Source organism: Macrobrachium nipponense, chromosome 2 (assembly GCF_015104395.2).
Source record: "Macrobrachium nipponense isolate FS-2020 chromosome 2, ASM1510439v2, whole genome shotgun sequence".
In the NCBI taxonomy this organism is placed as follows: Eukaryota; Metazoa; Arthropoda; class Malacostraca; order Decapoda; family Palaemonidae; genus Macrobrachium; species Macrobrachium nipponense.
The window spans coordinates 37,417,650-37,437,326 of NC_087201.1; positions in this window are offsets into that span (position 1 = coordinate 37,417,650).

The window sequence follows — 19,677 nt, forward strand, 5'->3', positions numbered from 1 at the left end:
TCATTATATATAAATAATGCGATATATGATAGCGCAAAAACGAAATTTCATATATAATTGTATTCAAATCGCGTTGTGCGCAAAACGGTTGAGGTAACAAGTTACTTTTTTTTTGTAATGTACACTAAATTGCGATCATTTTGGTATATAACACATTGTAAAACGATAAAAGCAACACAGAAAATGTTATCACAAAATAATGCATGAATTCGTAACGTGAGGACGTAAACAAATTTTTTCAAAAATTCACCATAAATCTAAATATTGTCCTAGAGACTTCCAATTTCTTTCAAAATGAAGACAAATGATTGAATATTACTATACTGTAAGAGTATTAGCTTACAATTGCAGTTTTCGACCATGTCTGACGAGTTAAAGTTGACCGAATGTCAAATTTTTTTTTTATTTTTTATGCAATTATTTCGGAAATAAGAAAAGCTACATCCTTCAAATATTTTTAGTTTAATTCTACATATATAAAACTATGAAATGCCTAATATGAAACGGAGCAAATATTCCGAGAATGGGACGTACGCATTTCGGAGATTTGTGGCGGAGAATCCGCGCGCGGAGGGAAGGAAAGTTTTTTAAATTCGCCATAAATTTAAATATTGTGCTAGAGACTACGAATTAGTTTCAAGATGAAGATAAATGACTGAATGTTACTAGTTTCAAGATGAAGATAAATGACTGAATGTTACTAGACTGTAAGAGTTTTAGCTTACAATTGCGTTTTTCGACCATTTCGGTAGAGTCAAAGTTGACCGAACGTGGTTTTGATTCTATTTATCGTGATTTATATGCAAATATTTCAAAAATGAGAAAAGCTACAACCTTCAATTATTTTTTGTTGTATTCCACATGAAATTGCACACATTTTCATATATAAAACTTTATGTAACGGCTAATTTAAAATGGTGCAAACATTACCACAATCGCACGTATGATTTTTTCGGAAGAGTTACCGCGCGGCCGTAAAGAAAATGTTATTTTTTTCATAAATTCACCATAAATAGAAATATTGTGCTAGAGACTTCCAATTTGTTGCAAAATTAAGGTAAATGATTGAATAATTACTAGAATATAAGCGTTTTAGCTTACAATTGCGTTTTTCGACCATTTCAGTAGAGTCAAAGTTGACCGAAGGTTGAAAATTTGTCACATTTTTTATATGAAAATATTTCAAAATTGATAAAAGCTACAACCATGGGTTGTTTTTAGTTGTATTTTGCATGAAATTGCGCACATTTCCATGTGCATGAAATTGTGCACATTTCCATATATAAAACTTTATGTAACAGCAAATTTAAAATGGTGCAAACATTAGGACAATCACACAAAAAAAATTTATCGGAAGAGTTACCACGCGGACGTAAGGAAAGTTTTTTTCATAAATTCACCATAAATCGAAATATTGTGCTACAGACGTCCAATTTGTTGCAAAATGAAGGCAGATGATTAAATATTACTAGAATGTAAGAGTTTTAGCTTACAATTGCGTTTTTCGACCATTTCGGTAGAGTCAAAGTTCACTGAAGGTTGAAATTTTGGCACTTATCGTTATTTATATGAAAATATTTCAAAACTGATAAAAGCTACAATCATGAGTATTTATTTGTTGTATTCTAAATGAAATTACGCACATTTTCATATATAATACTTCATGTAAAGGATAATTTAAAACGGTGCAAAAACTATGTCAAAGTGACTAAATTTTTTAGATGTGTCACTGATACTTTTTAGTGCGATAAGAAAGAAATTCGCACTTGCGCGCCTGCGTAACGATTGTAAACAAAAAAACAACGCCATTGATCCAGTGAAACTCCCCAGCATCCCCCAAAGGGGCGGTGATTCAAAAGTTTGGGGGTATTAGGCTCCAAACCAGCATTTTCCCCCCTAAGGGGCGTGGATTCAAAAGTTTGCGGCTGGATAGGCTCCCAGCATCCCCAAGGGGCGTGATTCAAAAGTTTTCGGCTGGTATAGGCTCCAGCATCCCCCAAGGGGCGTGATTCAAAAGTTTTCGGCTGGTATAGGCTCCAGCATCCCCCAAGGGGCGTGATTCAAAAGTTTTGGCTGGTAGGCCTATAAGTATTTTTCCGCGAATTTACTTTTTTGAGTCAACGTATGGTACGTCCATTCGGCATACGGGAGACATTTTGACTCTACGTTTAATACGTCCATTCGGCGTTTAAGGGTTAATATTACTTCAGCTCGTTTTTAATTTTGTACTGATGTATTCTACAAGTCTACATTCTGCTTGATGCACTTTTAATTTATTGGTGTCTGCTTCACTATCCCACAGATTTTGCCATTTTGTTTTTATGCACTGCTTCAGAGTTTATATAATCTGAAGCAGGCAATTTACGTATTGTCAAAAATTGGTGAATTTATCCCAGACTTGACCTTTTCATTACCTTGGATTCAAACATGGGCCAGAATCCAGCAGATTTCAATGTTAACACCACATGAATATAATTTATTGATTATTTGTTTAATTTCCTTTACTAAAAGGTTCTAATGTGAGTAACTTTTGAGGGATTCAATTGCACTTCTTGTGTCAGAATAGATTATAAATTTAGTATTCAATTTGTTATTTGACAATTTTATCTGATTGATTGCCAATATAATTGCTGTTAATTCAGCAATAAAGACAGTTGCCTCAATTGGCAAAGAATTCTGACTTATTTTGCATGATGACACTGCAGCACAACCAACTCCCGCAGAAGATTTGGATCCATCAGTGTATATGGCTTTAAGTGGGCCTTTACTTCGAATGTGTTAAAATATATACTGTTTATAGCAATCTGAAGCATAATCTTGCTTTTATGACAAATGATATAGGTCAGAACCTACTTTGATTTTCTTCATCATCCATGGAGGTAAAGAATTTAGGGGTGGGAGTATATTTACTCTAACACCATTAGATTCCAATAACCTATTAGCTCTTATTGGAAAAGGTGGTTCGTGATTACTGATAAATATGTCTCGCATGGCAAACAGTTTTTTTGTTGGGGAATCAGTGGACATTATCTTTAAAGCACCTCTCATTGTTACAAGGTCACGATGTAAGGATAATGGGGGTTCGCCACTTTCACAACATACTAAAGTGTTTGGAGAAGATTTAAAGGCTCCATTACAAAGTCTCCAAGCATCGATGGGGGATAAGTCTAGGGACTTCAAGGTACTTTGTGATACTGACCCGTAAATTGGGCTTCCATAATCTACTTTGGATAAAACTAGTGATTTGTATATCATAAGTAATGTTTGTCTCTTAGCTCCCCAAGTAGTATGAAACAATTTTGTGATAAAATGTAAGGCACTAATACTTTTATTTTTTAGACATCGTGGAGTCTTGACTAATAGTCAACATTATGAGTACCTGATTAAGGGATGGATATCAATGTTATTGAAATTAAAACAAAAATAATACTTGGAGAGTAGTTTTTCTCATCAGAAGTATTTCTAGATGCAAAATACACTATTCTGTTAAATATATACAAACAAAATCACATTTTACTGATGATTCAATTTAGGCAAACCACTACCAAACAAGGGGCAACTGATTCTTTCCAACTTTCCAATTACCCTTTAATTCAATCTGAGATTGGCATTAATAGGGCAGACACCTGTTAACTGACATTAACAACCTCTACTTGCAGCCTCGTATGGTAGCCTGTTAATCAGGATGTTCAATTATTCATGAGTTATAACCTCAAAACTGCTACGAACATCAAACAAAAGGACTGCTTTCATGTTTTTGCATTTGCGTGTCTGTGAAATTCTAGTGCATGGTAATTACGTTCCAATGAAAAGTTTGTGCTATAGTGAATTTGCGCAACTCAATTCACGTAAGATTGAGGTACAGGTGGTCCCCCCTTCAACAGCGCAATCGCTCAGTGGCTTTTTGTTATAAGTTTTATAAGTTTTCATCTTTCATGTTTAAAAAATGTGTATGAAAAACGTATTACAGGGTATTTTTTTTATCTCTTTCTATACATAAATATGATAGTGGCAGTCTTTGTAACGGCCCTTCACATGATCAAGAGAATATACCGACGTAGGTTGCGGTCGATTAATAAAATCTAAATTTATATGTATTAATTGAATCATAATTTTATAAAACAATTTATATTTATAATTGTTGCATAATAGAACAGGTAATTATATTATGTAGTTAACCCTTAAATGCCGAATGGATAATCCGGCAGTAAAACATCTTATATCCAAAAAGTAAATACGATTATAACAATTACATGAAGAGCTGATAATCTGCATGAATAACTGGTAAACTGTTCTGCAAGAAAGTTGAGTAAAGCAATTATTTACAATAGGTACGAAAGTCTAAGATGTCGTGACGTCATAATACAGCACTTGAAAGAACGTTCTAATTCCAAAAAATAATTACTTAAATTTGAGTCGGAATAGAGTTACTTTTTCAATAACGAATATTTTCAAATTAATCATCATAAATAGGTAAAATATTGATGTTTTACTATTTATTTAAAAAATTATCTAAGTGCACATTTTGTAGTCGTCTTCTACCAAAACAGTTGTTTACTTAAAAACGTCCTGGTAAGGGACCATGTTCCGATTGTTGTGATGAAAGTGCCCCAGCGTCTGTGGGTACAAGTGGTGTGCGGATTTATCACAGGAAATGGGAAGTTTGTTGACAAGCGACTCCGTAAACATCGAGATGGTGTCAAACTTCTAAAATATTGAAATGTAAGTAAAAATTTCAAAACCGTTTTGGTGAGATTTCCACAGCCGTGGACACCCTTTTCACTACCCTCTGTTTAAATCTTAAAATTTGGCATTAATTTCTAACTCTGGAGAAAATACTTACTTCAAAAGAGGGTAGAGGTCTTAAGCTCCGTTTCTCACCAACAAGAAGTCGCGACTGATGCCCATTTCCGGTAGACACGTTATAATGTACTTTTTCGGAGGGTGGCATGCATTGATAGTCGTTGGCCTGCTGCAGGCCATGCAGTGTTTTACCTTATACATCCGAAATATTTGTAAACTTTTGGGGTTAATTTGGTTACAAAAAAAGGGGAAATAGACATGAATTAAATGAACATTTTGAAGTAAATTTAAACTAAATAATGAGTAGTCAACTAATAATGAGTAGTCAACAATTAAGGGAATAAAGCTTTGCACCTCATGATCAGCCTTGTCGTCTGCTGCTCGTAATTGTTTGCGGAGTGAGTACTTAGGAACCAGGAGCAGCAACGTAGTTCAAGTGCAATGTGGAGTGAATTAAGACCAAAACATGTATAGGGGTAAAAACCAGCGACTACCAACCCTTATCACGGTGGACAGGTCTTATTCACTCGATATTTAAATGGTGAAACAAGAATACAATTACAACTCTAAGCATACCATTCAAAGATTGAAGTTTTGTCAACATAACGGATGATATGAAAGTCCATACGAACTAAAATAAGCATGTGACGCTCTTCGTAAACAATATGTTTTCAAGGCAGTTTTGAAATCTAATATGGCAGCTACCGTGGGATGTACAGGTTCTGATCAGTGACTATCATCTTAACCAGCCTTCCCAGCAATCATTTGAACAATGTTAGCGTTGTATGTAACGTTTATTGATCTTACTCAAGATTGCAGTTGTAATCAGCAAAATAAAGCAACATTTTGTTGCCTATATTAGTGAAAGTATGAAACTTTTTATTCCCAGGGTCATGGTTTGAACTGAATTTATTCTTACCTTGTAATCGGTGGTTTTTATCCTTACTGCCATCACAACTGAAACTCCACAGTGCTTATTTGATTGTTATTATACACATTTTGGTCTCGGTTCACTCCACATTGCATTTTAAACAAGTTGCTGTTCCTGGTTCCTAAGCGCGCGTGCCACAAACACAGTTACGAACAGCAGACGACGAAACTGCAAAGTTTTATTCCCTAAATTTACTTTACTCGTTATTTAGTTAAAATTTTTAAATAAGAAAGTAAATTTGAATTTAATTCATGTATATTATCCCTTTTTTGCAACCAAATTACCCCAAAAAATTACAGATATTTCTAAAGTAGATACAATCAAATGTTTCTAACCTTGTCGTACATCTGGCTGCCAAAAACCATAGAGGAACAACTACGGACAAGTGGATTATATACTTTTTTTTATTTGCTTTTTTGTTTTTGCTAGCACTTTTCATTGATTTCAGTCTATATTAGTATTTTGAATTTCTTTAATAACCGTATGCCAGAAATAAATTAATGTTTGCATGCTAAGAATGGCAAAATCATCGTTGCCAAATTAGTGGAGGCTTCACCCATACGCCGATTCATTAATATAAACTGTTTCCATAAATTCTATTTGTCATAGTAATGCAATAATGATAAAATTGCTTTAATATTTATGTATATATACATCCAATGCATAGCCTAATTTCACCAATTTCAACGTTTTGTGTGTAGTCTTATACCCAGTTTAGAGGGTCAACACATACCGAATGGCAACAGAGAGAGAGAGAGAGAGAGAGAGAGAGAGAGAGAGAGAGAGAGAGAGAGGACCTAAGAAGGAAAGGGGTGGCAATGGAGGGGGGGGGGGGGGGGGGGGGGGGGGGGGGGGGGGGGGGGGGGGTGGAGGGGAGGGGGGGGGAGAGGGTAGGTGGAGCTTTATACGCGTGTTTGTATCCATTTCTGCATAATGGAGTTTTTGTCTCTTGGTACAAGGACAAGTGTCGTTATTCTAAACGATTAGTGATTCACGATACCCTTATAAATTACGGTACTGGGTGTAATACACTATAGCAAAATCTCGTTCTGATACGAGTGTTCGTTACAGAAATAGGTATTGCCCAAAAACATGCTTGCACTGTCTCTGAAACCCATAGTGGGTATGCTGCTTAGTTATCAATCAAGTTTTTTGTAATAAAGTATTTTTTAAAAGCTAGCTATTGAATAAATTTGTATTTTTCTCAATCAAAACATATGTCCCTCAATGCTAACTTTCCTCTTTTAACAACTTTCTGGTCATTGCAAATTCGGCCCCATAATTTCTTATGGTGCAAAAACAGAGGCCCAGGGACCGAAAACTATTGCGTCACACTACGGCGATAATCCGGCAGTAAAACATCTTCATATATCCAAAAAGTAAATAATAAAGATATATATGCGCATTACGATTATAACATTTACATGAAGAGCTGATAATCTGCATGAATAACTGGTAAACTGTTCTGCAAGAAAGTTGAGTAAAGCAATTATTTACAATAGGTACGAAAGTCATGATGTCGTGACGTCATATTACAGCACTTAAAAGAACGTTCTAATTCCAAAAAAAAATTACTTAAATATGAGTCAGAATAGTTACTTTTTCAATAACGAATATTTTCAAATTAATCATCATAAATATGTAAAATATTGATGTTTTACTATTTATTTAAAAAATTATCGGAGTGCACTCTTCGTCGTCTTCTACCAAAACAGTTGTTTACTAACAAACAAGCCGGTGAGGGAAAGTTTTCCGATTGTTGTGATGAAAGTGCCCCAGTGTCTGTGGGTACAAGTGGTGTGCAGATTTATCACAGGAAATGGTTAGTTTACTGACACAACCGACTGACTCCGCAAACATCGAGATGGCATCAAGCTTCTAAAATATTCAAGCATAAGTAAAAATTTCGAAAGCATTTTGGTGCGATTTGCACTGCGTTGGACACCCTTTTCACTACCCTCTGTTTAATGCTTTAAATTTTGCCTTAATTTCTAACTTTGGAGAAAATACTTACTTCGAAAGGAGAGTAGAGGTCTTTAGCTCCATTTCTCCCCAACAACAAGTCGCGACTGATGCCCATCTCCGATGTCAGGACGCGTTATAATGTACTTTTTTCGGGATTGTTCATGCTGATCATACATGGTCCACTCTGTACCCTGCGGTTTTTTACCATTGAATAAATTTGATTTTTTCTCAATCAAAACATATGCCCCTCAATGCTAACTTTCCTCTTTTAACAACTTTCTGGTCATTGCAAATTCGGCCCCATGATTTCTTATGGTGCAAAAACAGAGGCTCAGGGACCAAAAACTATTGCGTCACACTACGGCGGTAATCCGGCAGTAAAACAACTTCATATATCCAAAAAGTAAATAATAAAAATAAATATGCGCAATACGATTATAACAATTACATGAATAGCTGATAACAATCTGCATGAATAACTGGTAAACTGTTCTGCAAGAAAGTTGAGTATAGCAATTATTTACAACAGGTACGAAAGTCAGATGTCGTGACGTCATAATACAGGACTTGACCCTCTTACAACGAAGCCCTAAAAACCAAAACGTCTCCCGTATGCCGAAACGGGTTTGGAGCGAGCGCAGAAGCGGAAAAAGTAATTTTTTCAAAAAATCACAGCGCGCTTAGTTTTCAAGATTAACAGTTCATTTTTGCTCCTTTTTTTGTCATTGCCTGAAGTGTAGTATGCAACCATCACATTTTTTGCTCTTTTTTTGTCATTGCCTGAAGTGTAGTATGCAACCATCAGAAATGAAAAAAATTATCATTATCACATATAAATAATGCCATATATGGTAGCGACAAAAAAAAAAATTAATACAATCGTATTCAAATCGAGCTGTGCGAAAAACGGTTAAAGCTAACGAGTTACTTTTTTTATCGTATTGTACACTAAATTGCAATCATTTTGATATATAACTCATTGTAAAACGATCAAAGCAACACAGAAAAAATATTACCACAAAATGATGCATGAATTCGTAACGCACGGACGTAAAAAATTTTTTTTTTCAAAAATTCACCATAAATCTAAATATTGTTCTAGAGACTTCCAATTTGTTTCAAAATGAAGGGTTTTAGCTTAAAATTGCAGTTTTCGACCATTTTGGAAGAGTTAAAGTTGACCAAATGTCAAAATTTTTATATATATTTTTTTTATATGCAAATATTGCAAAAATGAGAAAAGCTACAACCTTCAAATATTTTAGTTTGTATTTTTCATGAATTTGCGCAGATTTTCATATATCAAACTCTATAAAACGCCTAATATGAAAAGGAGCAAATATTAGGAGAATGTGACGTACGCATTTCGGAGATTTGCGGCCGCTAATCGGTGCGCGGTGGGAGTTTTTTTTTTTTTTAATTCACCATAAATCTAAATATTGTGCTAGACACTTAAAAAATTGGTTTCAAAAAGATAAATGACTGTATATTACTAGATTGTAAATTTTAGCTTACAATTGCGTTTTTCGGCTATTTCTGTAGAGTCAAAGTTGACCGAACGTGTTTTTTTTCTATTTATCGTGATTTATATGCAAAGATTTCGAAAAATTATATTGTTAAGATACAATAAAGTTTTATACATACTTACCTGGCAGGTATATACTTAGCTATAGACTCCGTCGTCCCGACAGAATTCAAAACTCGTGGCACACGCTACAGGTAGGTTAGGTGATCTACCATTCCCGCCGCTGGGTGGCGGTATTCGGAACCATTCCCGTTTTCTAAGCCAGATTTTCTCTTCCACCTGTCTCCTGAGGGGAGGCTGGGTGGGCCATTAATCGTATATATCTGCCAGGTAAGTATGTATAAAACTTTATTGTATCTTAACTATCATTTTTATACATGCAACTTACCCGGCAGTTAGAAACTTAGCTGATTGGCACCCTTGGTGGAGGGTAAGAGACAGCAAAATACACACAGAAATTAAAAATAATAACGGGAAACATCAATTGTTGTAGGATATCAATCCTTGGTTCTCACCTGTTTGGGCAGAAGACTTGATGATTACTGTCATTGAGCCTGCATGCCTCAAGAGCTTCAGCGAGGTAGAGACCTATAACCGAATAGCCCTTCTGGATCATGTCAATGGGGGCTAGCCCGCTTACGCGACAGAGCCTATCTGGATCGTGCCAATGGGGGCCTACCCGCTTACATGACAGAGCCTGACCTGTATCGTATCAATGGGGGCTAGCCCTCTTACATGACAGAGCTTTAGGTTTTATACAATACACAACGAGGAAACCACAAGTTAATCCCGACCACCTGAACCTCCTAACCATGTTAGATCTCGGAATTGAAAGGGGTTACTTCCTATACCCTCTTCCAATCGACCATAAAAACCAAACACCATAACACTAAAAAGACAAACTAAACTAATTAGGATTAACCTCAGCTCCTCCTCCCAGCACTGAATCCGCGGAAACGTAAGCTCCTAGTGAGAAGCAGTTCTCATAAGTAACTCTAACATCTCTTAAGTAGTGAGAAGCGAATACAGAGTTACACTTCCAATATGTGGACTATTAGCGCTTGAAGAGTCCACGTCTTGTGAAACGCCATTGAGGTTGCTATGGCTCTCACTTCATGCGCCTTCACTCTGAGGAGCTTAAAATGTTCATCACCACAAGAAAGGTGCGCTTCCTTAATCACGCCTTTAATGAAAAACGTCAGAGCGTTTTTCGAAATAGATCTTGTCTGATCCTTGACCGAGCACCAAAGACTTTCTTCCGTACCTCCTAATAGAGACTTCTTTTGCAAATAAAATTTAAGGGCTCTTACCGGACATAAAGTCCTCTCTTGTTCTTCCCCCGTAAGCGAAGAAAGCCCTTTCACTTCGAAGCTTCTTGGCCATGGTTTTGATGGGATTCTCGTTTTTTTGCTAAGAAGAGGGGCTTAAAAAAAGAAATTGCAGCCTCCTTCTTAAAACCCACTCTGCCTTCTAACGCTTGAAGTTCACTTATAGTAAAGTGGGGGAAGAAAATAACAACTTGGTCAACTTTGGTCTACAAAGCCAAGTAATTTTTTTGGCAGGATTCCACCCATTACTTCTGAAAGATAATAGATTATAGCTTAAAACCTAGTAAGGATTTTATTTTAGGAAAATATCTTATATGGTTTTTTTGTTATTTTGTGTGTATTTTTTCCCCCCGTAAAATGGGGAAGAAAAAAACATTTATGGGGAAAAAAAATATTTATTGATTTCATCCTATAAAGTTGACATTTCTTCAGTTAATGATAACATGAAAATGATATTGTTATAATACAATAAAGTTTCATACATACTTACCTGGCAGATATATGCATAGCTAAGACTCCGTCGTCCCCGACCAGAAATTCAAATTTCGCGCCACTCGCTACCGTAGGTCAGGTGATCTACCTGCCTGCCCTGGGCGGCAGGACTAGGAACCATTCCCGTTTTCTATCATATTTTCTCTCTTCACCTGTCTCCTGCGGGGAGGCTGGTGGGCCATTAATCGTATATATCTGCCAGGTAAGTATGTATGAAACTTTATTGTATTATAAACAATATTTTCATCATACAATGAACTTACCTTTCAGATATATACATAGCTGATTGGCACCCTTTGGTGGAGGGTCAGAGACAGCTAATATGGAATAGACAGGTAAACAACATATGTTGTAGGTATAAAAGAAAAAACCTTGGTTCCTACCTGATAGGTGGTAGACTTCGTGGCTGTAGCCCGGTAGTCTGCATCACCTCAAGACTTTAGCGAGATATTAGATCTATGGCTAGAGTTCTTGTGGGTCTGTCGATGGGTATAAGAACCGCTTACTCGCAGAGCCTAAAAGGACTTTGTCAATGGGTACTGGACCACTTCTATGACAACACACCTTGTGAAGGAGCATAACCAATCCCGACCACCTGATCCTAACCACCATGTTAGTATATAGAATTGCTCTGAGTTATCCCCGAACTCATAAACAAACAACCCATAACTCGAAACGAAAAACTCATTTATACAAAAATTCTAAAAAAAAAAAAAAAATTTTAATACTCCCCTAAAAGATATCACAAGAGTTCCTTACTGAACAACAGTGACTGGCCGCCAATGCAGCACCGAGCCCTCTTTGTCAGCAGGAATCTAGAACATATCTAGTAGAAGGTATGTACAAATTTAAGGATTGGTGTTGGCTCCCGTACCCAGTATTGTATCCGCCGATACAAATGGTCCCAGAGAAAAACATTTCTCGTAGGTCCACGTGAACGTCTTTAAGATAGTGAGATGCAAAAACTGAATTGCACCTCCAATATGTCGTGTCAATGATTTTCTTTAATGACATATTCTTCTGAAAAGAGAGAGACGTCGCCACTGCTCTAACTTCATGGGCTTTTACTCTTAAAAGCGGAAAAGAAAGTCGTCAGGACAGAACTTGTGAGCATCCGTAATGACGCTCCTAATGAAGAAAGCTAATGCGTTCTTAGACATGATTCTTGTGGGGTCCTTAATCGAACACCAAAGACTTTGTCTAGAGCCTCCCATTTGTTTCTTTCTTTGTAAGAAGAACTTCAAGGCTCTTACCGGGCAAAGAGACCTCTCTGTTTCTCTCCCTACTAGACTCGATAAGCCTTTGATCTCGAATCTCTTGGGCCAGGGATTCGATGGATTTTCATTCTTCGCTAGAAAAAGAGTTCTAAACGAGCAAAAGGCCGAGTCTTTGTTAAAGGCCGACTTCATCTTCTAGGGCATGAAGTTCGCCAACTCTTTTGGCTGTCCCCAAAGATAGGAGAAACAAGCATTTTCTTGTTATATCCCTGAACGAAGCTACGTGGGGAGGCTCAAATCTGTCAGACGAAAGAACTTGAGAACTACGTCCAGGTTCCAGCTGGGTGGAGTTAGTTCCTTCGATTTTGTCGTTTCAAACGATCTATAATCAAGTCGTGCAGATCTTTATTCTCAGCAATGTCCTAGGCCTCTGTTTCTAAATACTGCCGACAGCATGCTCCTGTATCCTTTGATTGTCGATACAGACAAATGAGAGACCTCTCTCAAGAACAAAAGGAAATCGGCGATTTCGGTTATAGAGGTACTGGGAGGAGGACAACTTCTTAGACTTACACCACCTTCTGAATACCATCCCACTTCGACTGATAGACTCGTCTAGTGGAAGCTCTGCGGGCTCTAGCGATAGCGCTTGCAGCTTCACGAGAAAACCCCCTCGCTCTGACAAGTCTTTCGATAGTCGAAAGGCAGTCAGAGCGAGAGCGGGGAGGTTTTTGATGAAACCTCTCGAAGTGTGGCTGTCTGAGAAGATCCATCCTTTTTGGAAGGGATCTTGGGAAGTCTACTGTCCACTCCAGCACCTCTGCAAACCAATCTTGTGCTGGCCAAAACGGGGCTATCAGGGTCATCCTTGTCCCGTTGGACGCTACGAACTTTCTCAACACTTGTCCCAGGATTTGAAAGGGGGAAAGCGTACACGTCCACATGAGACCAGTCCAGCAGGAAGGCGTCGACCCCACGAGAGCTCTTGGGTCTTCCACTACTGAACAAAAGACTTCCAGCCTTTTGGAAAGGAATGTGGCGAACAGATCTACGTGAGGAGTGCCCCAAAGATCCCAAAGACTCTGACCAACCAAAACCACCTCCTGATGAAGAGTCCATTCTTCTGTGTGAAGGACCTGGCTTCATCCTGCTCAGTCTGTCCGCCCTGATGTTTCTCGTCCCCTGAACAAATCTTGTCAGGAGGGCGATGTTTCTTTGTGCGGGCCCAAATTAGCAGATCTCTTGCTATCTCGTAAAGCGACACTGAGTGTGTTCCTCCTTGCTTCCGAATGTAGGACAGGGCTGTAGTGTTGTCCACATTCACTTGGACCACACTGTTCGTCACAAAAGGTTCGAAGAACTTTAGCGCCAAGTGAACTGCTAGAAGTTCTTTGCAATTTTATGTGCCAGGACACCTGTGCTGCCTTTCAGGTGCCTGACACTTCTCTCGGTCCTAGTGTAGCTCCCCAACCCTTCTCCGATGCGTCGGAATACAACACTCGGCTTGGGTTCGGAACTTCCAGAGAAATTCCCTTGTTCTCTTTTTGAGGGGACAACCACCATTGCAGGTGTGGTTTCATCTCCATTGGAAGGAGAAAAACTGTCGGAGAGAAGTTCCGTCTTCCAGTTCCAAGATCTCCTTAGGAAAAAACTGAAGAGGGCGAAGATGTAGTCTTCTAGAGGAAAGAACTGTTCGAGTGAGGAAAGGGTGCTAGTAGGCTTAACCATTCCCTCGCCGAAAGTCCGTTCTTTCCCTAAGAAGAGAGAGGACTTTTTTCCAAGCCTCTCACGATTCTCTCTTGCGAAGGAAATACTCGAAAACCCCGAGAATCCATCTGAATCCCCAGATAGACCAGTTCTGTCTGGGAATCAGCTGTGACTTCTCGAGGTTCACGAGTAGTCCCAACGCCTTTATCAGGTCTAGGGTCAAAGAAAGGTCCTCCAAACACTGTCTCTCTGTTCTGGCCCTGATGAGCCAATCGTCCAAATATAGAGAGATGTTGACGCCTTTGAGGTTGAAGAAACCTTCGCCACATTCTTCATCAGGTTTTTGAAGACCTGAGGAGCTGTGGACAGGCCGAAACACAAGGCCCCGAACTGAAAGATCCTTCCCCCCGTCATGAAACGGAGGTACTTCTTCGACGAAGGGTGAAATCGGGACATTGGAAAATAGGCGTCCTGGAGATCCAGCGACACCATCCAATCTCCTTGACGTAACGCCGCAAGGACTGAGGCCGAAGTCTCCATAGAGAACTTCTCCTTTCGAACGAACTTGTTCAGAGCGCTGACATCTAGAACTGGTCTCCAGCCCCCCGAGGCTTTCGCAACCAGGAAAAGCCGATTGTAAAACCCCGGAGAGTTTTGCTCTAGAACCAGTTCTATAGCTCTTTTGTCCCACATTTGATTCACCATCAGACGAAGAGTATCCCTCAGTTACAGGGTCCTGTATCTGTGCTGACAGTTCCCGCGGAATATGGTCGTTAGTGGAGGACTGTCTTGGAAGGGGATAAGATATCCCTTCCTGATTATGGACATGGAAGAGGCGTCTGAGTTTATGAGTGACCAGGCGTCTGCAATTCGAGAGCGCCTGGCCCCCACTGGTGTTTGGAGGCTGTCTGTCTCACTTTCCCTTTCTTAAAGGGACGGGAAGGAGCCTTACCTCTCCTCAAGACCTCTTCTCTTAGAGGTAGCTCTGGAGAGAGGCCCTCCTCGAAAGGGCTGAACCGTAGAAGTCCGTCCTTTCTTGTCAACAGAAACAAGTGGTCTCTTCTTCCTTGCAGTCTGCAGGAGAAGATCCTGAGTCGCCTTCTCAGTCCAGTGATCGAGAAATGTCCTTCACTAACTGAGAAGGAAACAGGAAGTCAGACATGGGAGCGAAAACCAGGGCTGCTCTCTGTGAGGGAGAAACCGCCTTGGTTAGGAATGAACTAAAAATACTCCTCTTCTTAAGGAGTACTGCTCCGAAAAGAGAGGAGATTTCTCCCGATCCGTCTTGTACCGCCTTGTCAATACAAGCAAGAATACTCAGAATGACTTCCTCTTCGGGGTCAAGACCATCCGAGTCATGAGCTTTCTTAGACATCACCCCAAGGGACCAGTCTAGGAAATTAAACACTTCCAAAATATGGAAGAGTCCCTTGAGGAGATGATCCGTCTCCGAAATCGCCCAAGACACGCGAGCTCCATTCAAAGCGTGTCTCCTTGACGAGTCAACCAAGGTTGAAAAGTCCGCTTCGGCTGCCGCTGGAAGAGAAAGGCCCATGTTCTCCCCAGTTCGGTACCAGAAACCTCTCTTGCCAGAAAGTATGGCTGGAGGCATACAGAAGGTGGTCCTGCCCAGATCCTTCTTAGACAACATCCATTTGTCTAAGGACTGAAGCGCTCTCTTCATAGAGATCGTAGGTCTCATCTTCAAGACCGACGAAGACTTAGGCACAATCGCACTCGAAAAACAATGATCGAGGCGAAGGAGGAGCGGCAGGAGTTAAAGAATCTCCGTATTCTCGTAAAAGAAGGTCAGTCAGAACTTTATAGTTCGAGACTCCTTCTCTACCGTCACCCTCTTCTTCCGAATCTCCTTCTACACCTTGTGGAGAATCGGCCTGAAAAACGAGAGGATCTTCATCCCGTTCTCTCTCTACTGGTGACAAACTCCTACTAGGAGAGGGGCTCATAGAGTGAACCGACTCTCTCTCTCACGTCTAAAAGAAGTCTCGCGTCTGCTTGACTTCTCGCGCCTGAACAGCTCCTCGCGCTTGGCTGGCGCCTCGCGCTTGTCTTGCGCCTCGCGCTTGGCTGGCGCTTCACGCTTGGCTGGAGCGTGTAGCCTGGCTGGCATCTCGCGCCTGGCTGACGTCTCGCGCTTGTCTGGCGCCTCACGCAACTCCTCGCGCCTGGCTGGCGCCTCGCGCTTGGCTGAATCCTCGCGCTTGGCTGGCGCCTCGCGCTTGGCTGAATCCTCACGCCTAACTGGCGCCTCGCGCCTGGCTGGCGCCTCAGGCCTGAGCGTATCCTGATCTAGAGCAACTCGCTCGGAAAGATCCTGACGTTTGTACGACTCTTCGCGCCTGGAAGACGTCCCATGTCTGGCGGACGCTTCACGTCTGGCTGGTGAAAGAAGACGAGACTTCTTAATAGGAAGTCTAGCGTCCTTCTTGCGAGGGGGATCCCTCGAAAGAACTCCAACCAAAGAGGCAATCTGCTCTTGAACTGCAAGCAATATCCTCTTGGAAGCCACACCAGCGTCCTCTTCAATAGAAGAAGCAGGAGAACTCGAAGGAGTGCGATCCTCAAATACTGCTCTAGGAGGCGTCGAAACCAGCTTAGCCTTCTTGATAGAAGAAGGAGCTTCCTCCGAGAAGCGTTCCGGGCTCGAGTCGAACGCGCGCTCTTTCCAATGCCTTTTCAGTGGCCTAGAAAGATCCGAGTCCTTCCACCCTCGTTTAGGTGAAGGAGAACCGGACGACGAGAAACAATCTCGTAGGACGCTTCTATTTGAGCGGTCCTGAGCAGACTGTAACGAAAACAGAACCTGCTTGAAGGTAACGCCTGACCGTTGGGGATTCCCCACAACCTCCGTACGACTTTCGACTTTCCTACTCCTCTGGGTATGTGAGTTTGGAAGAGGTCTAGGCCTGGAGCATCGCAGGGACGGTCAGACGCCCCCTCCACAACACTGGGAACACTACTTCACTTAGTAAATCACAATCACTAGCCTTACCTTTGCATGGCCGCCATCTTTGTCTTCATTTTACGAAGAGTAGCCTTCAGATTGGCGATTTCAGAAGCCGAATCCGAATGCAAAGCCTGTGAGGATTCAGATACATAGGGAGAATCATATTCATTAACAAAAGGAGAGTTAGACTCAGAAAAAGGCTCAATAGGCCTTGTACTCACACTTTTGTGCAGCCCGTCTAATCCTATCCCTCTCTAACTTTCAAGTAAGAAGTTAGAATCTTCCATTCATTAGCATCCAACTTTTCACACTCAATACAGGTGTTAGCCAAAGAACAGTCAAACCCCCTACATTTACGACATACAGTGTGAGGATCAACCGAAGCCTTCGGTATCCTCACCTTGCAGCCTACATACACACACACTCACACTAACACTTGAATCAGACATTCTATTAGAAAAATCAAAAGCAAGTCCAAATCCAGTCCACAGTAGCGAATGCCAAAACAACGATCCAGTACGTCACCAAGAAATCCAATAAAGATGATCAATAAAGTCTTGAAAAGCGAATTCCAGTCAGGAGGTAGTAACAACAATGTTGATTACCCACCGGCGACAGAGAAAATATGATAGAAAACGGGAATGGTTCCTTAGTCCATGCGCCCAGGGCAGGCAGGTAGATCACCTGACCTACCGGTAGCGAGTGGCGCGAAATTTGAATTTCTGTCGGGGACGACGGAGTTCTTAGCTATGTATATATCTGACAGGTAAGTTCATTGTATGAAAATATGAATTTATTTTTAAAACATCAAATCCTATCTAGGAAGGGTCAACTTGGCATTAGAAAACATATTCAGTAACTAAACAATGTTCTTGTTTCATTAAAAAAAAAAAAAAAAAAAATCTTTGAGCATAAACTGCTTACTTGCTAGTTGCTTTTGAATGGTTTACAACTTACAGGCTTTATGAAGCTTATTCAGGTAACCTGACACAGTTACATCTGGAAAATAAAAAGTTGATTTTGTGATCTCTGGATGTACAGGTCCCAAAAAAAAACATACTGAACTGAAACAACTGAAACATTGCATGTTTTCCTCTCGATCCACGACCAATCCTTTGGGTTACTACCAATAGTCTTTTTCTTGAGAAAGTTAGTTCCACTTCTGACACTTTTCTTCTTCTCCTTCCTCCTTGGAAAAGGGTCTCAAGACTTTCCCCCAGAAGTAAGTTACACGAGGTTCAGTATAGTATACAGCAAAATATTTTCCCTCTGACTCCTGAGTTATTTTTGGCATTTCGAACTTAGTTTCCTTAGTTGTAATTTTTGGCTGTGTTGTGGGTTCCTCTATTTCCATTGGTGCATCCTCCTCTGCTTCCTTCCTTAAATCTTCCAAAGAAGATATATCTGAAGAGGTGTTACCATAATCTATGTATTCATCTTCTTCCGTGGTTGTTGATTCAATGTCACTCTGTTGCTGTGGTGGTTTTATTTTTTCTTTTTGTTGTGCCGGTTTCTTTTTCGGTCTTGTTTTTTCTTCATTCTTCTTTCTTAGCTGCTCAACACACTCCTTCTGTGTTACCACTTCACTGTGGGTATTTATTTTATTCCTTTTTTGCTGAGGAGTTACGCCAGATCTCCCTCTGGAGTGAAGGACTTGCTCCAATGTTGTCTCTGTTTCTTTTGTTGCTAGGAGGAAATTGTAATTTCATTCCTCGGGACGCTAGCCTGTATTTCATTAGCATGAGTTCTAAAAGCTTAATACTTTGGCATACAAGGATTCATTAGCCAATACTTCTTGGACTACATCATCGTCAAGGGAGTGTTAATTGACGTGGAATAGGTGAAGGTTGTCTTGATGTGCTTGGTTGATTGCCCTCCATAATGCCCTTGTGTTTCTTCAGAAGTGTGGTTGACATCTTGTATTCTCGCATGTTGCTCTTATTGAAGCACCTTCAGTACTTCTTGTAGAGCTATTTTAATTGTTTCTTCATTATAAGGTTTAACAACTTTTTTTATAATTCCGCACCATCCTTTATGTCTTAAAACTATAATGTCTTAAGTCTAGAAATGAACATGCACATTAATCTAATTCCTGGATGGCTGCTTGATTTTGTCTAAATTATATATGGAAAAGGAAGATATAGTTATATAGGAGCACATATTTGCAAAATAAATATTTGAGCACATATAAAGTTTCCTCTTATCTTGGGGGAAAAAAATCACGGGTGGGGTATGAATAATTCATCATTGGGGTAAGAAAAATTCAAGTTGGGGCAAGAAAAATATGTTATTGTTATAATACAATTAAGTTGTTCATACTTACCTGGCAGATATATATATAGCTGTATTTTCTGAAGTCCGACAGAATTTAAAAATTCGCGGCACACGCAGTGGGCGGCCAGGTGGTAGTACCCATTTCCCGCCGCTGGGAGGCGGATATCAGGAACTATTCCCATTTTCTATTCATATTTTATCAGTGCCACTGTCTCCTGAGGGGAGGTGGGTGGGCACTTTAATTATATATATCTGCCAGGGTAAGTATGAACAAACTTAATTGTATTATAACAATAAACATTTTGTTCATGAAATTACCTGACAGATATATATATAGCTGAATCCCACCTTCGGATGTGGGAAGAGACAGAATAGGATTTTTGGGAAACTAAATTAAGTAGATGATACATCTTGGTTCCTGACCTGTTAGCATAGCCGACTTCGTGATTACTGTCACCAAAGTCTGC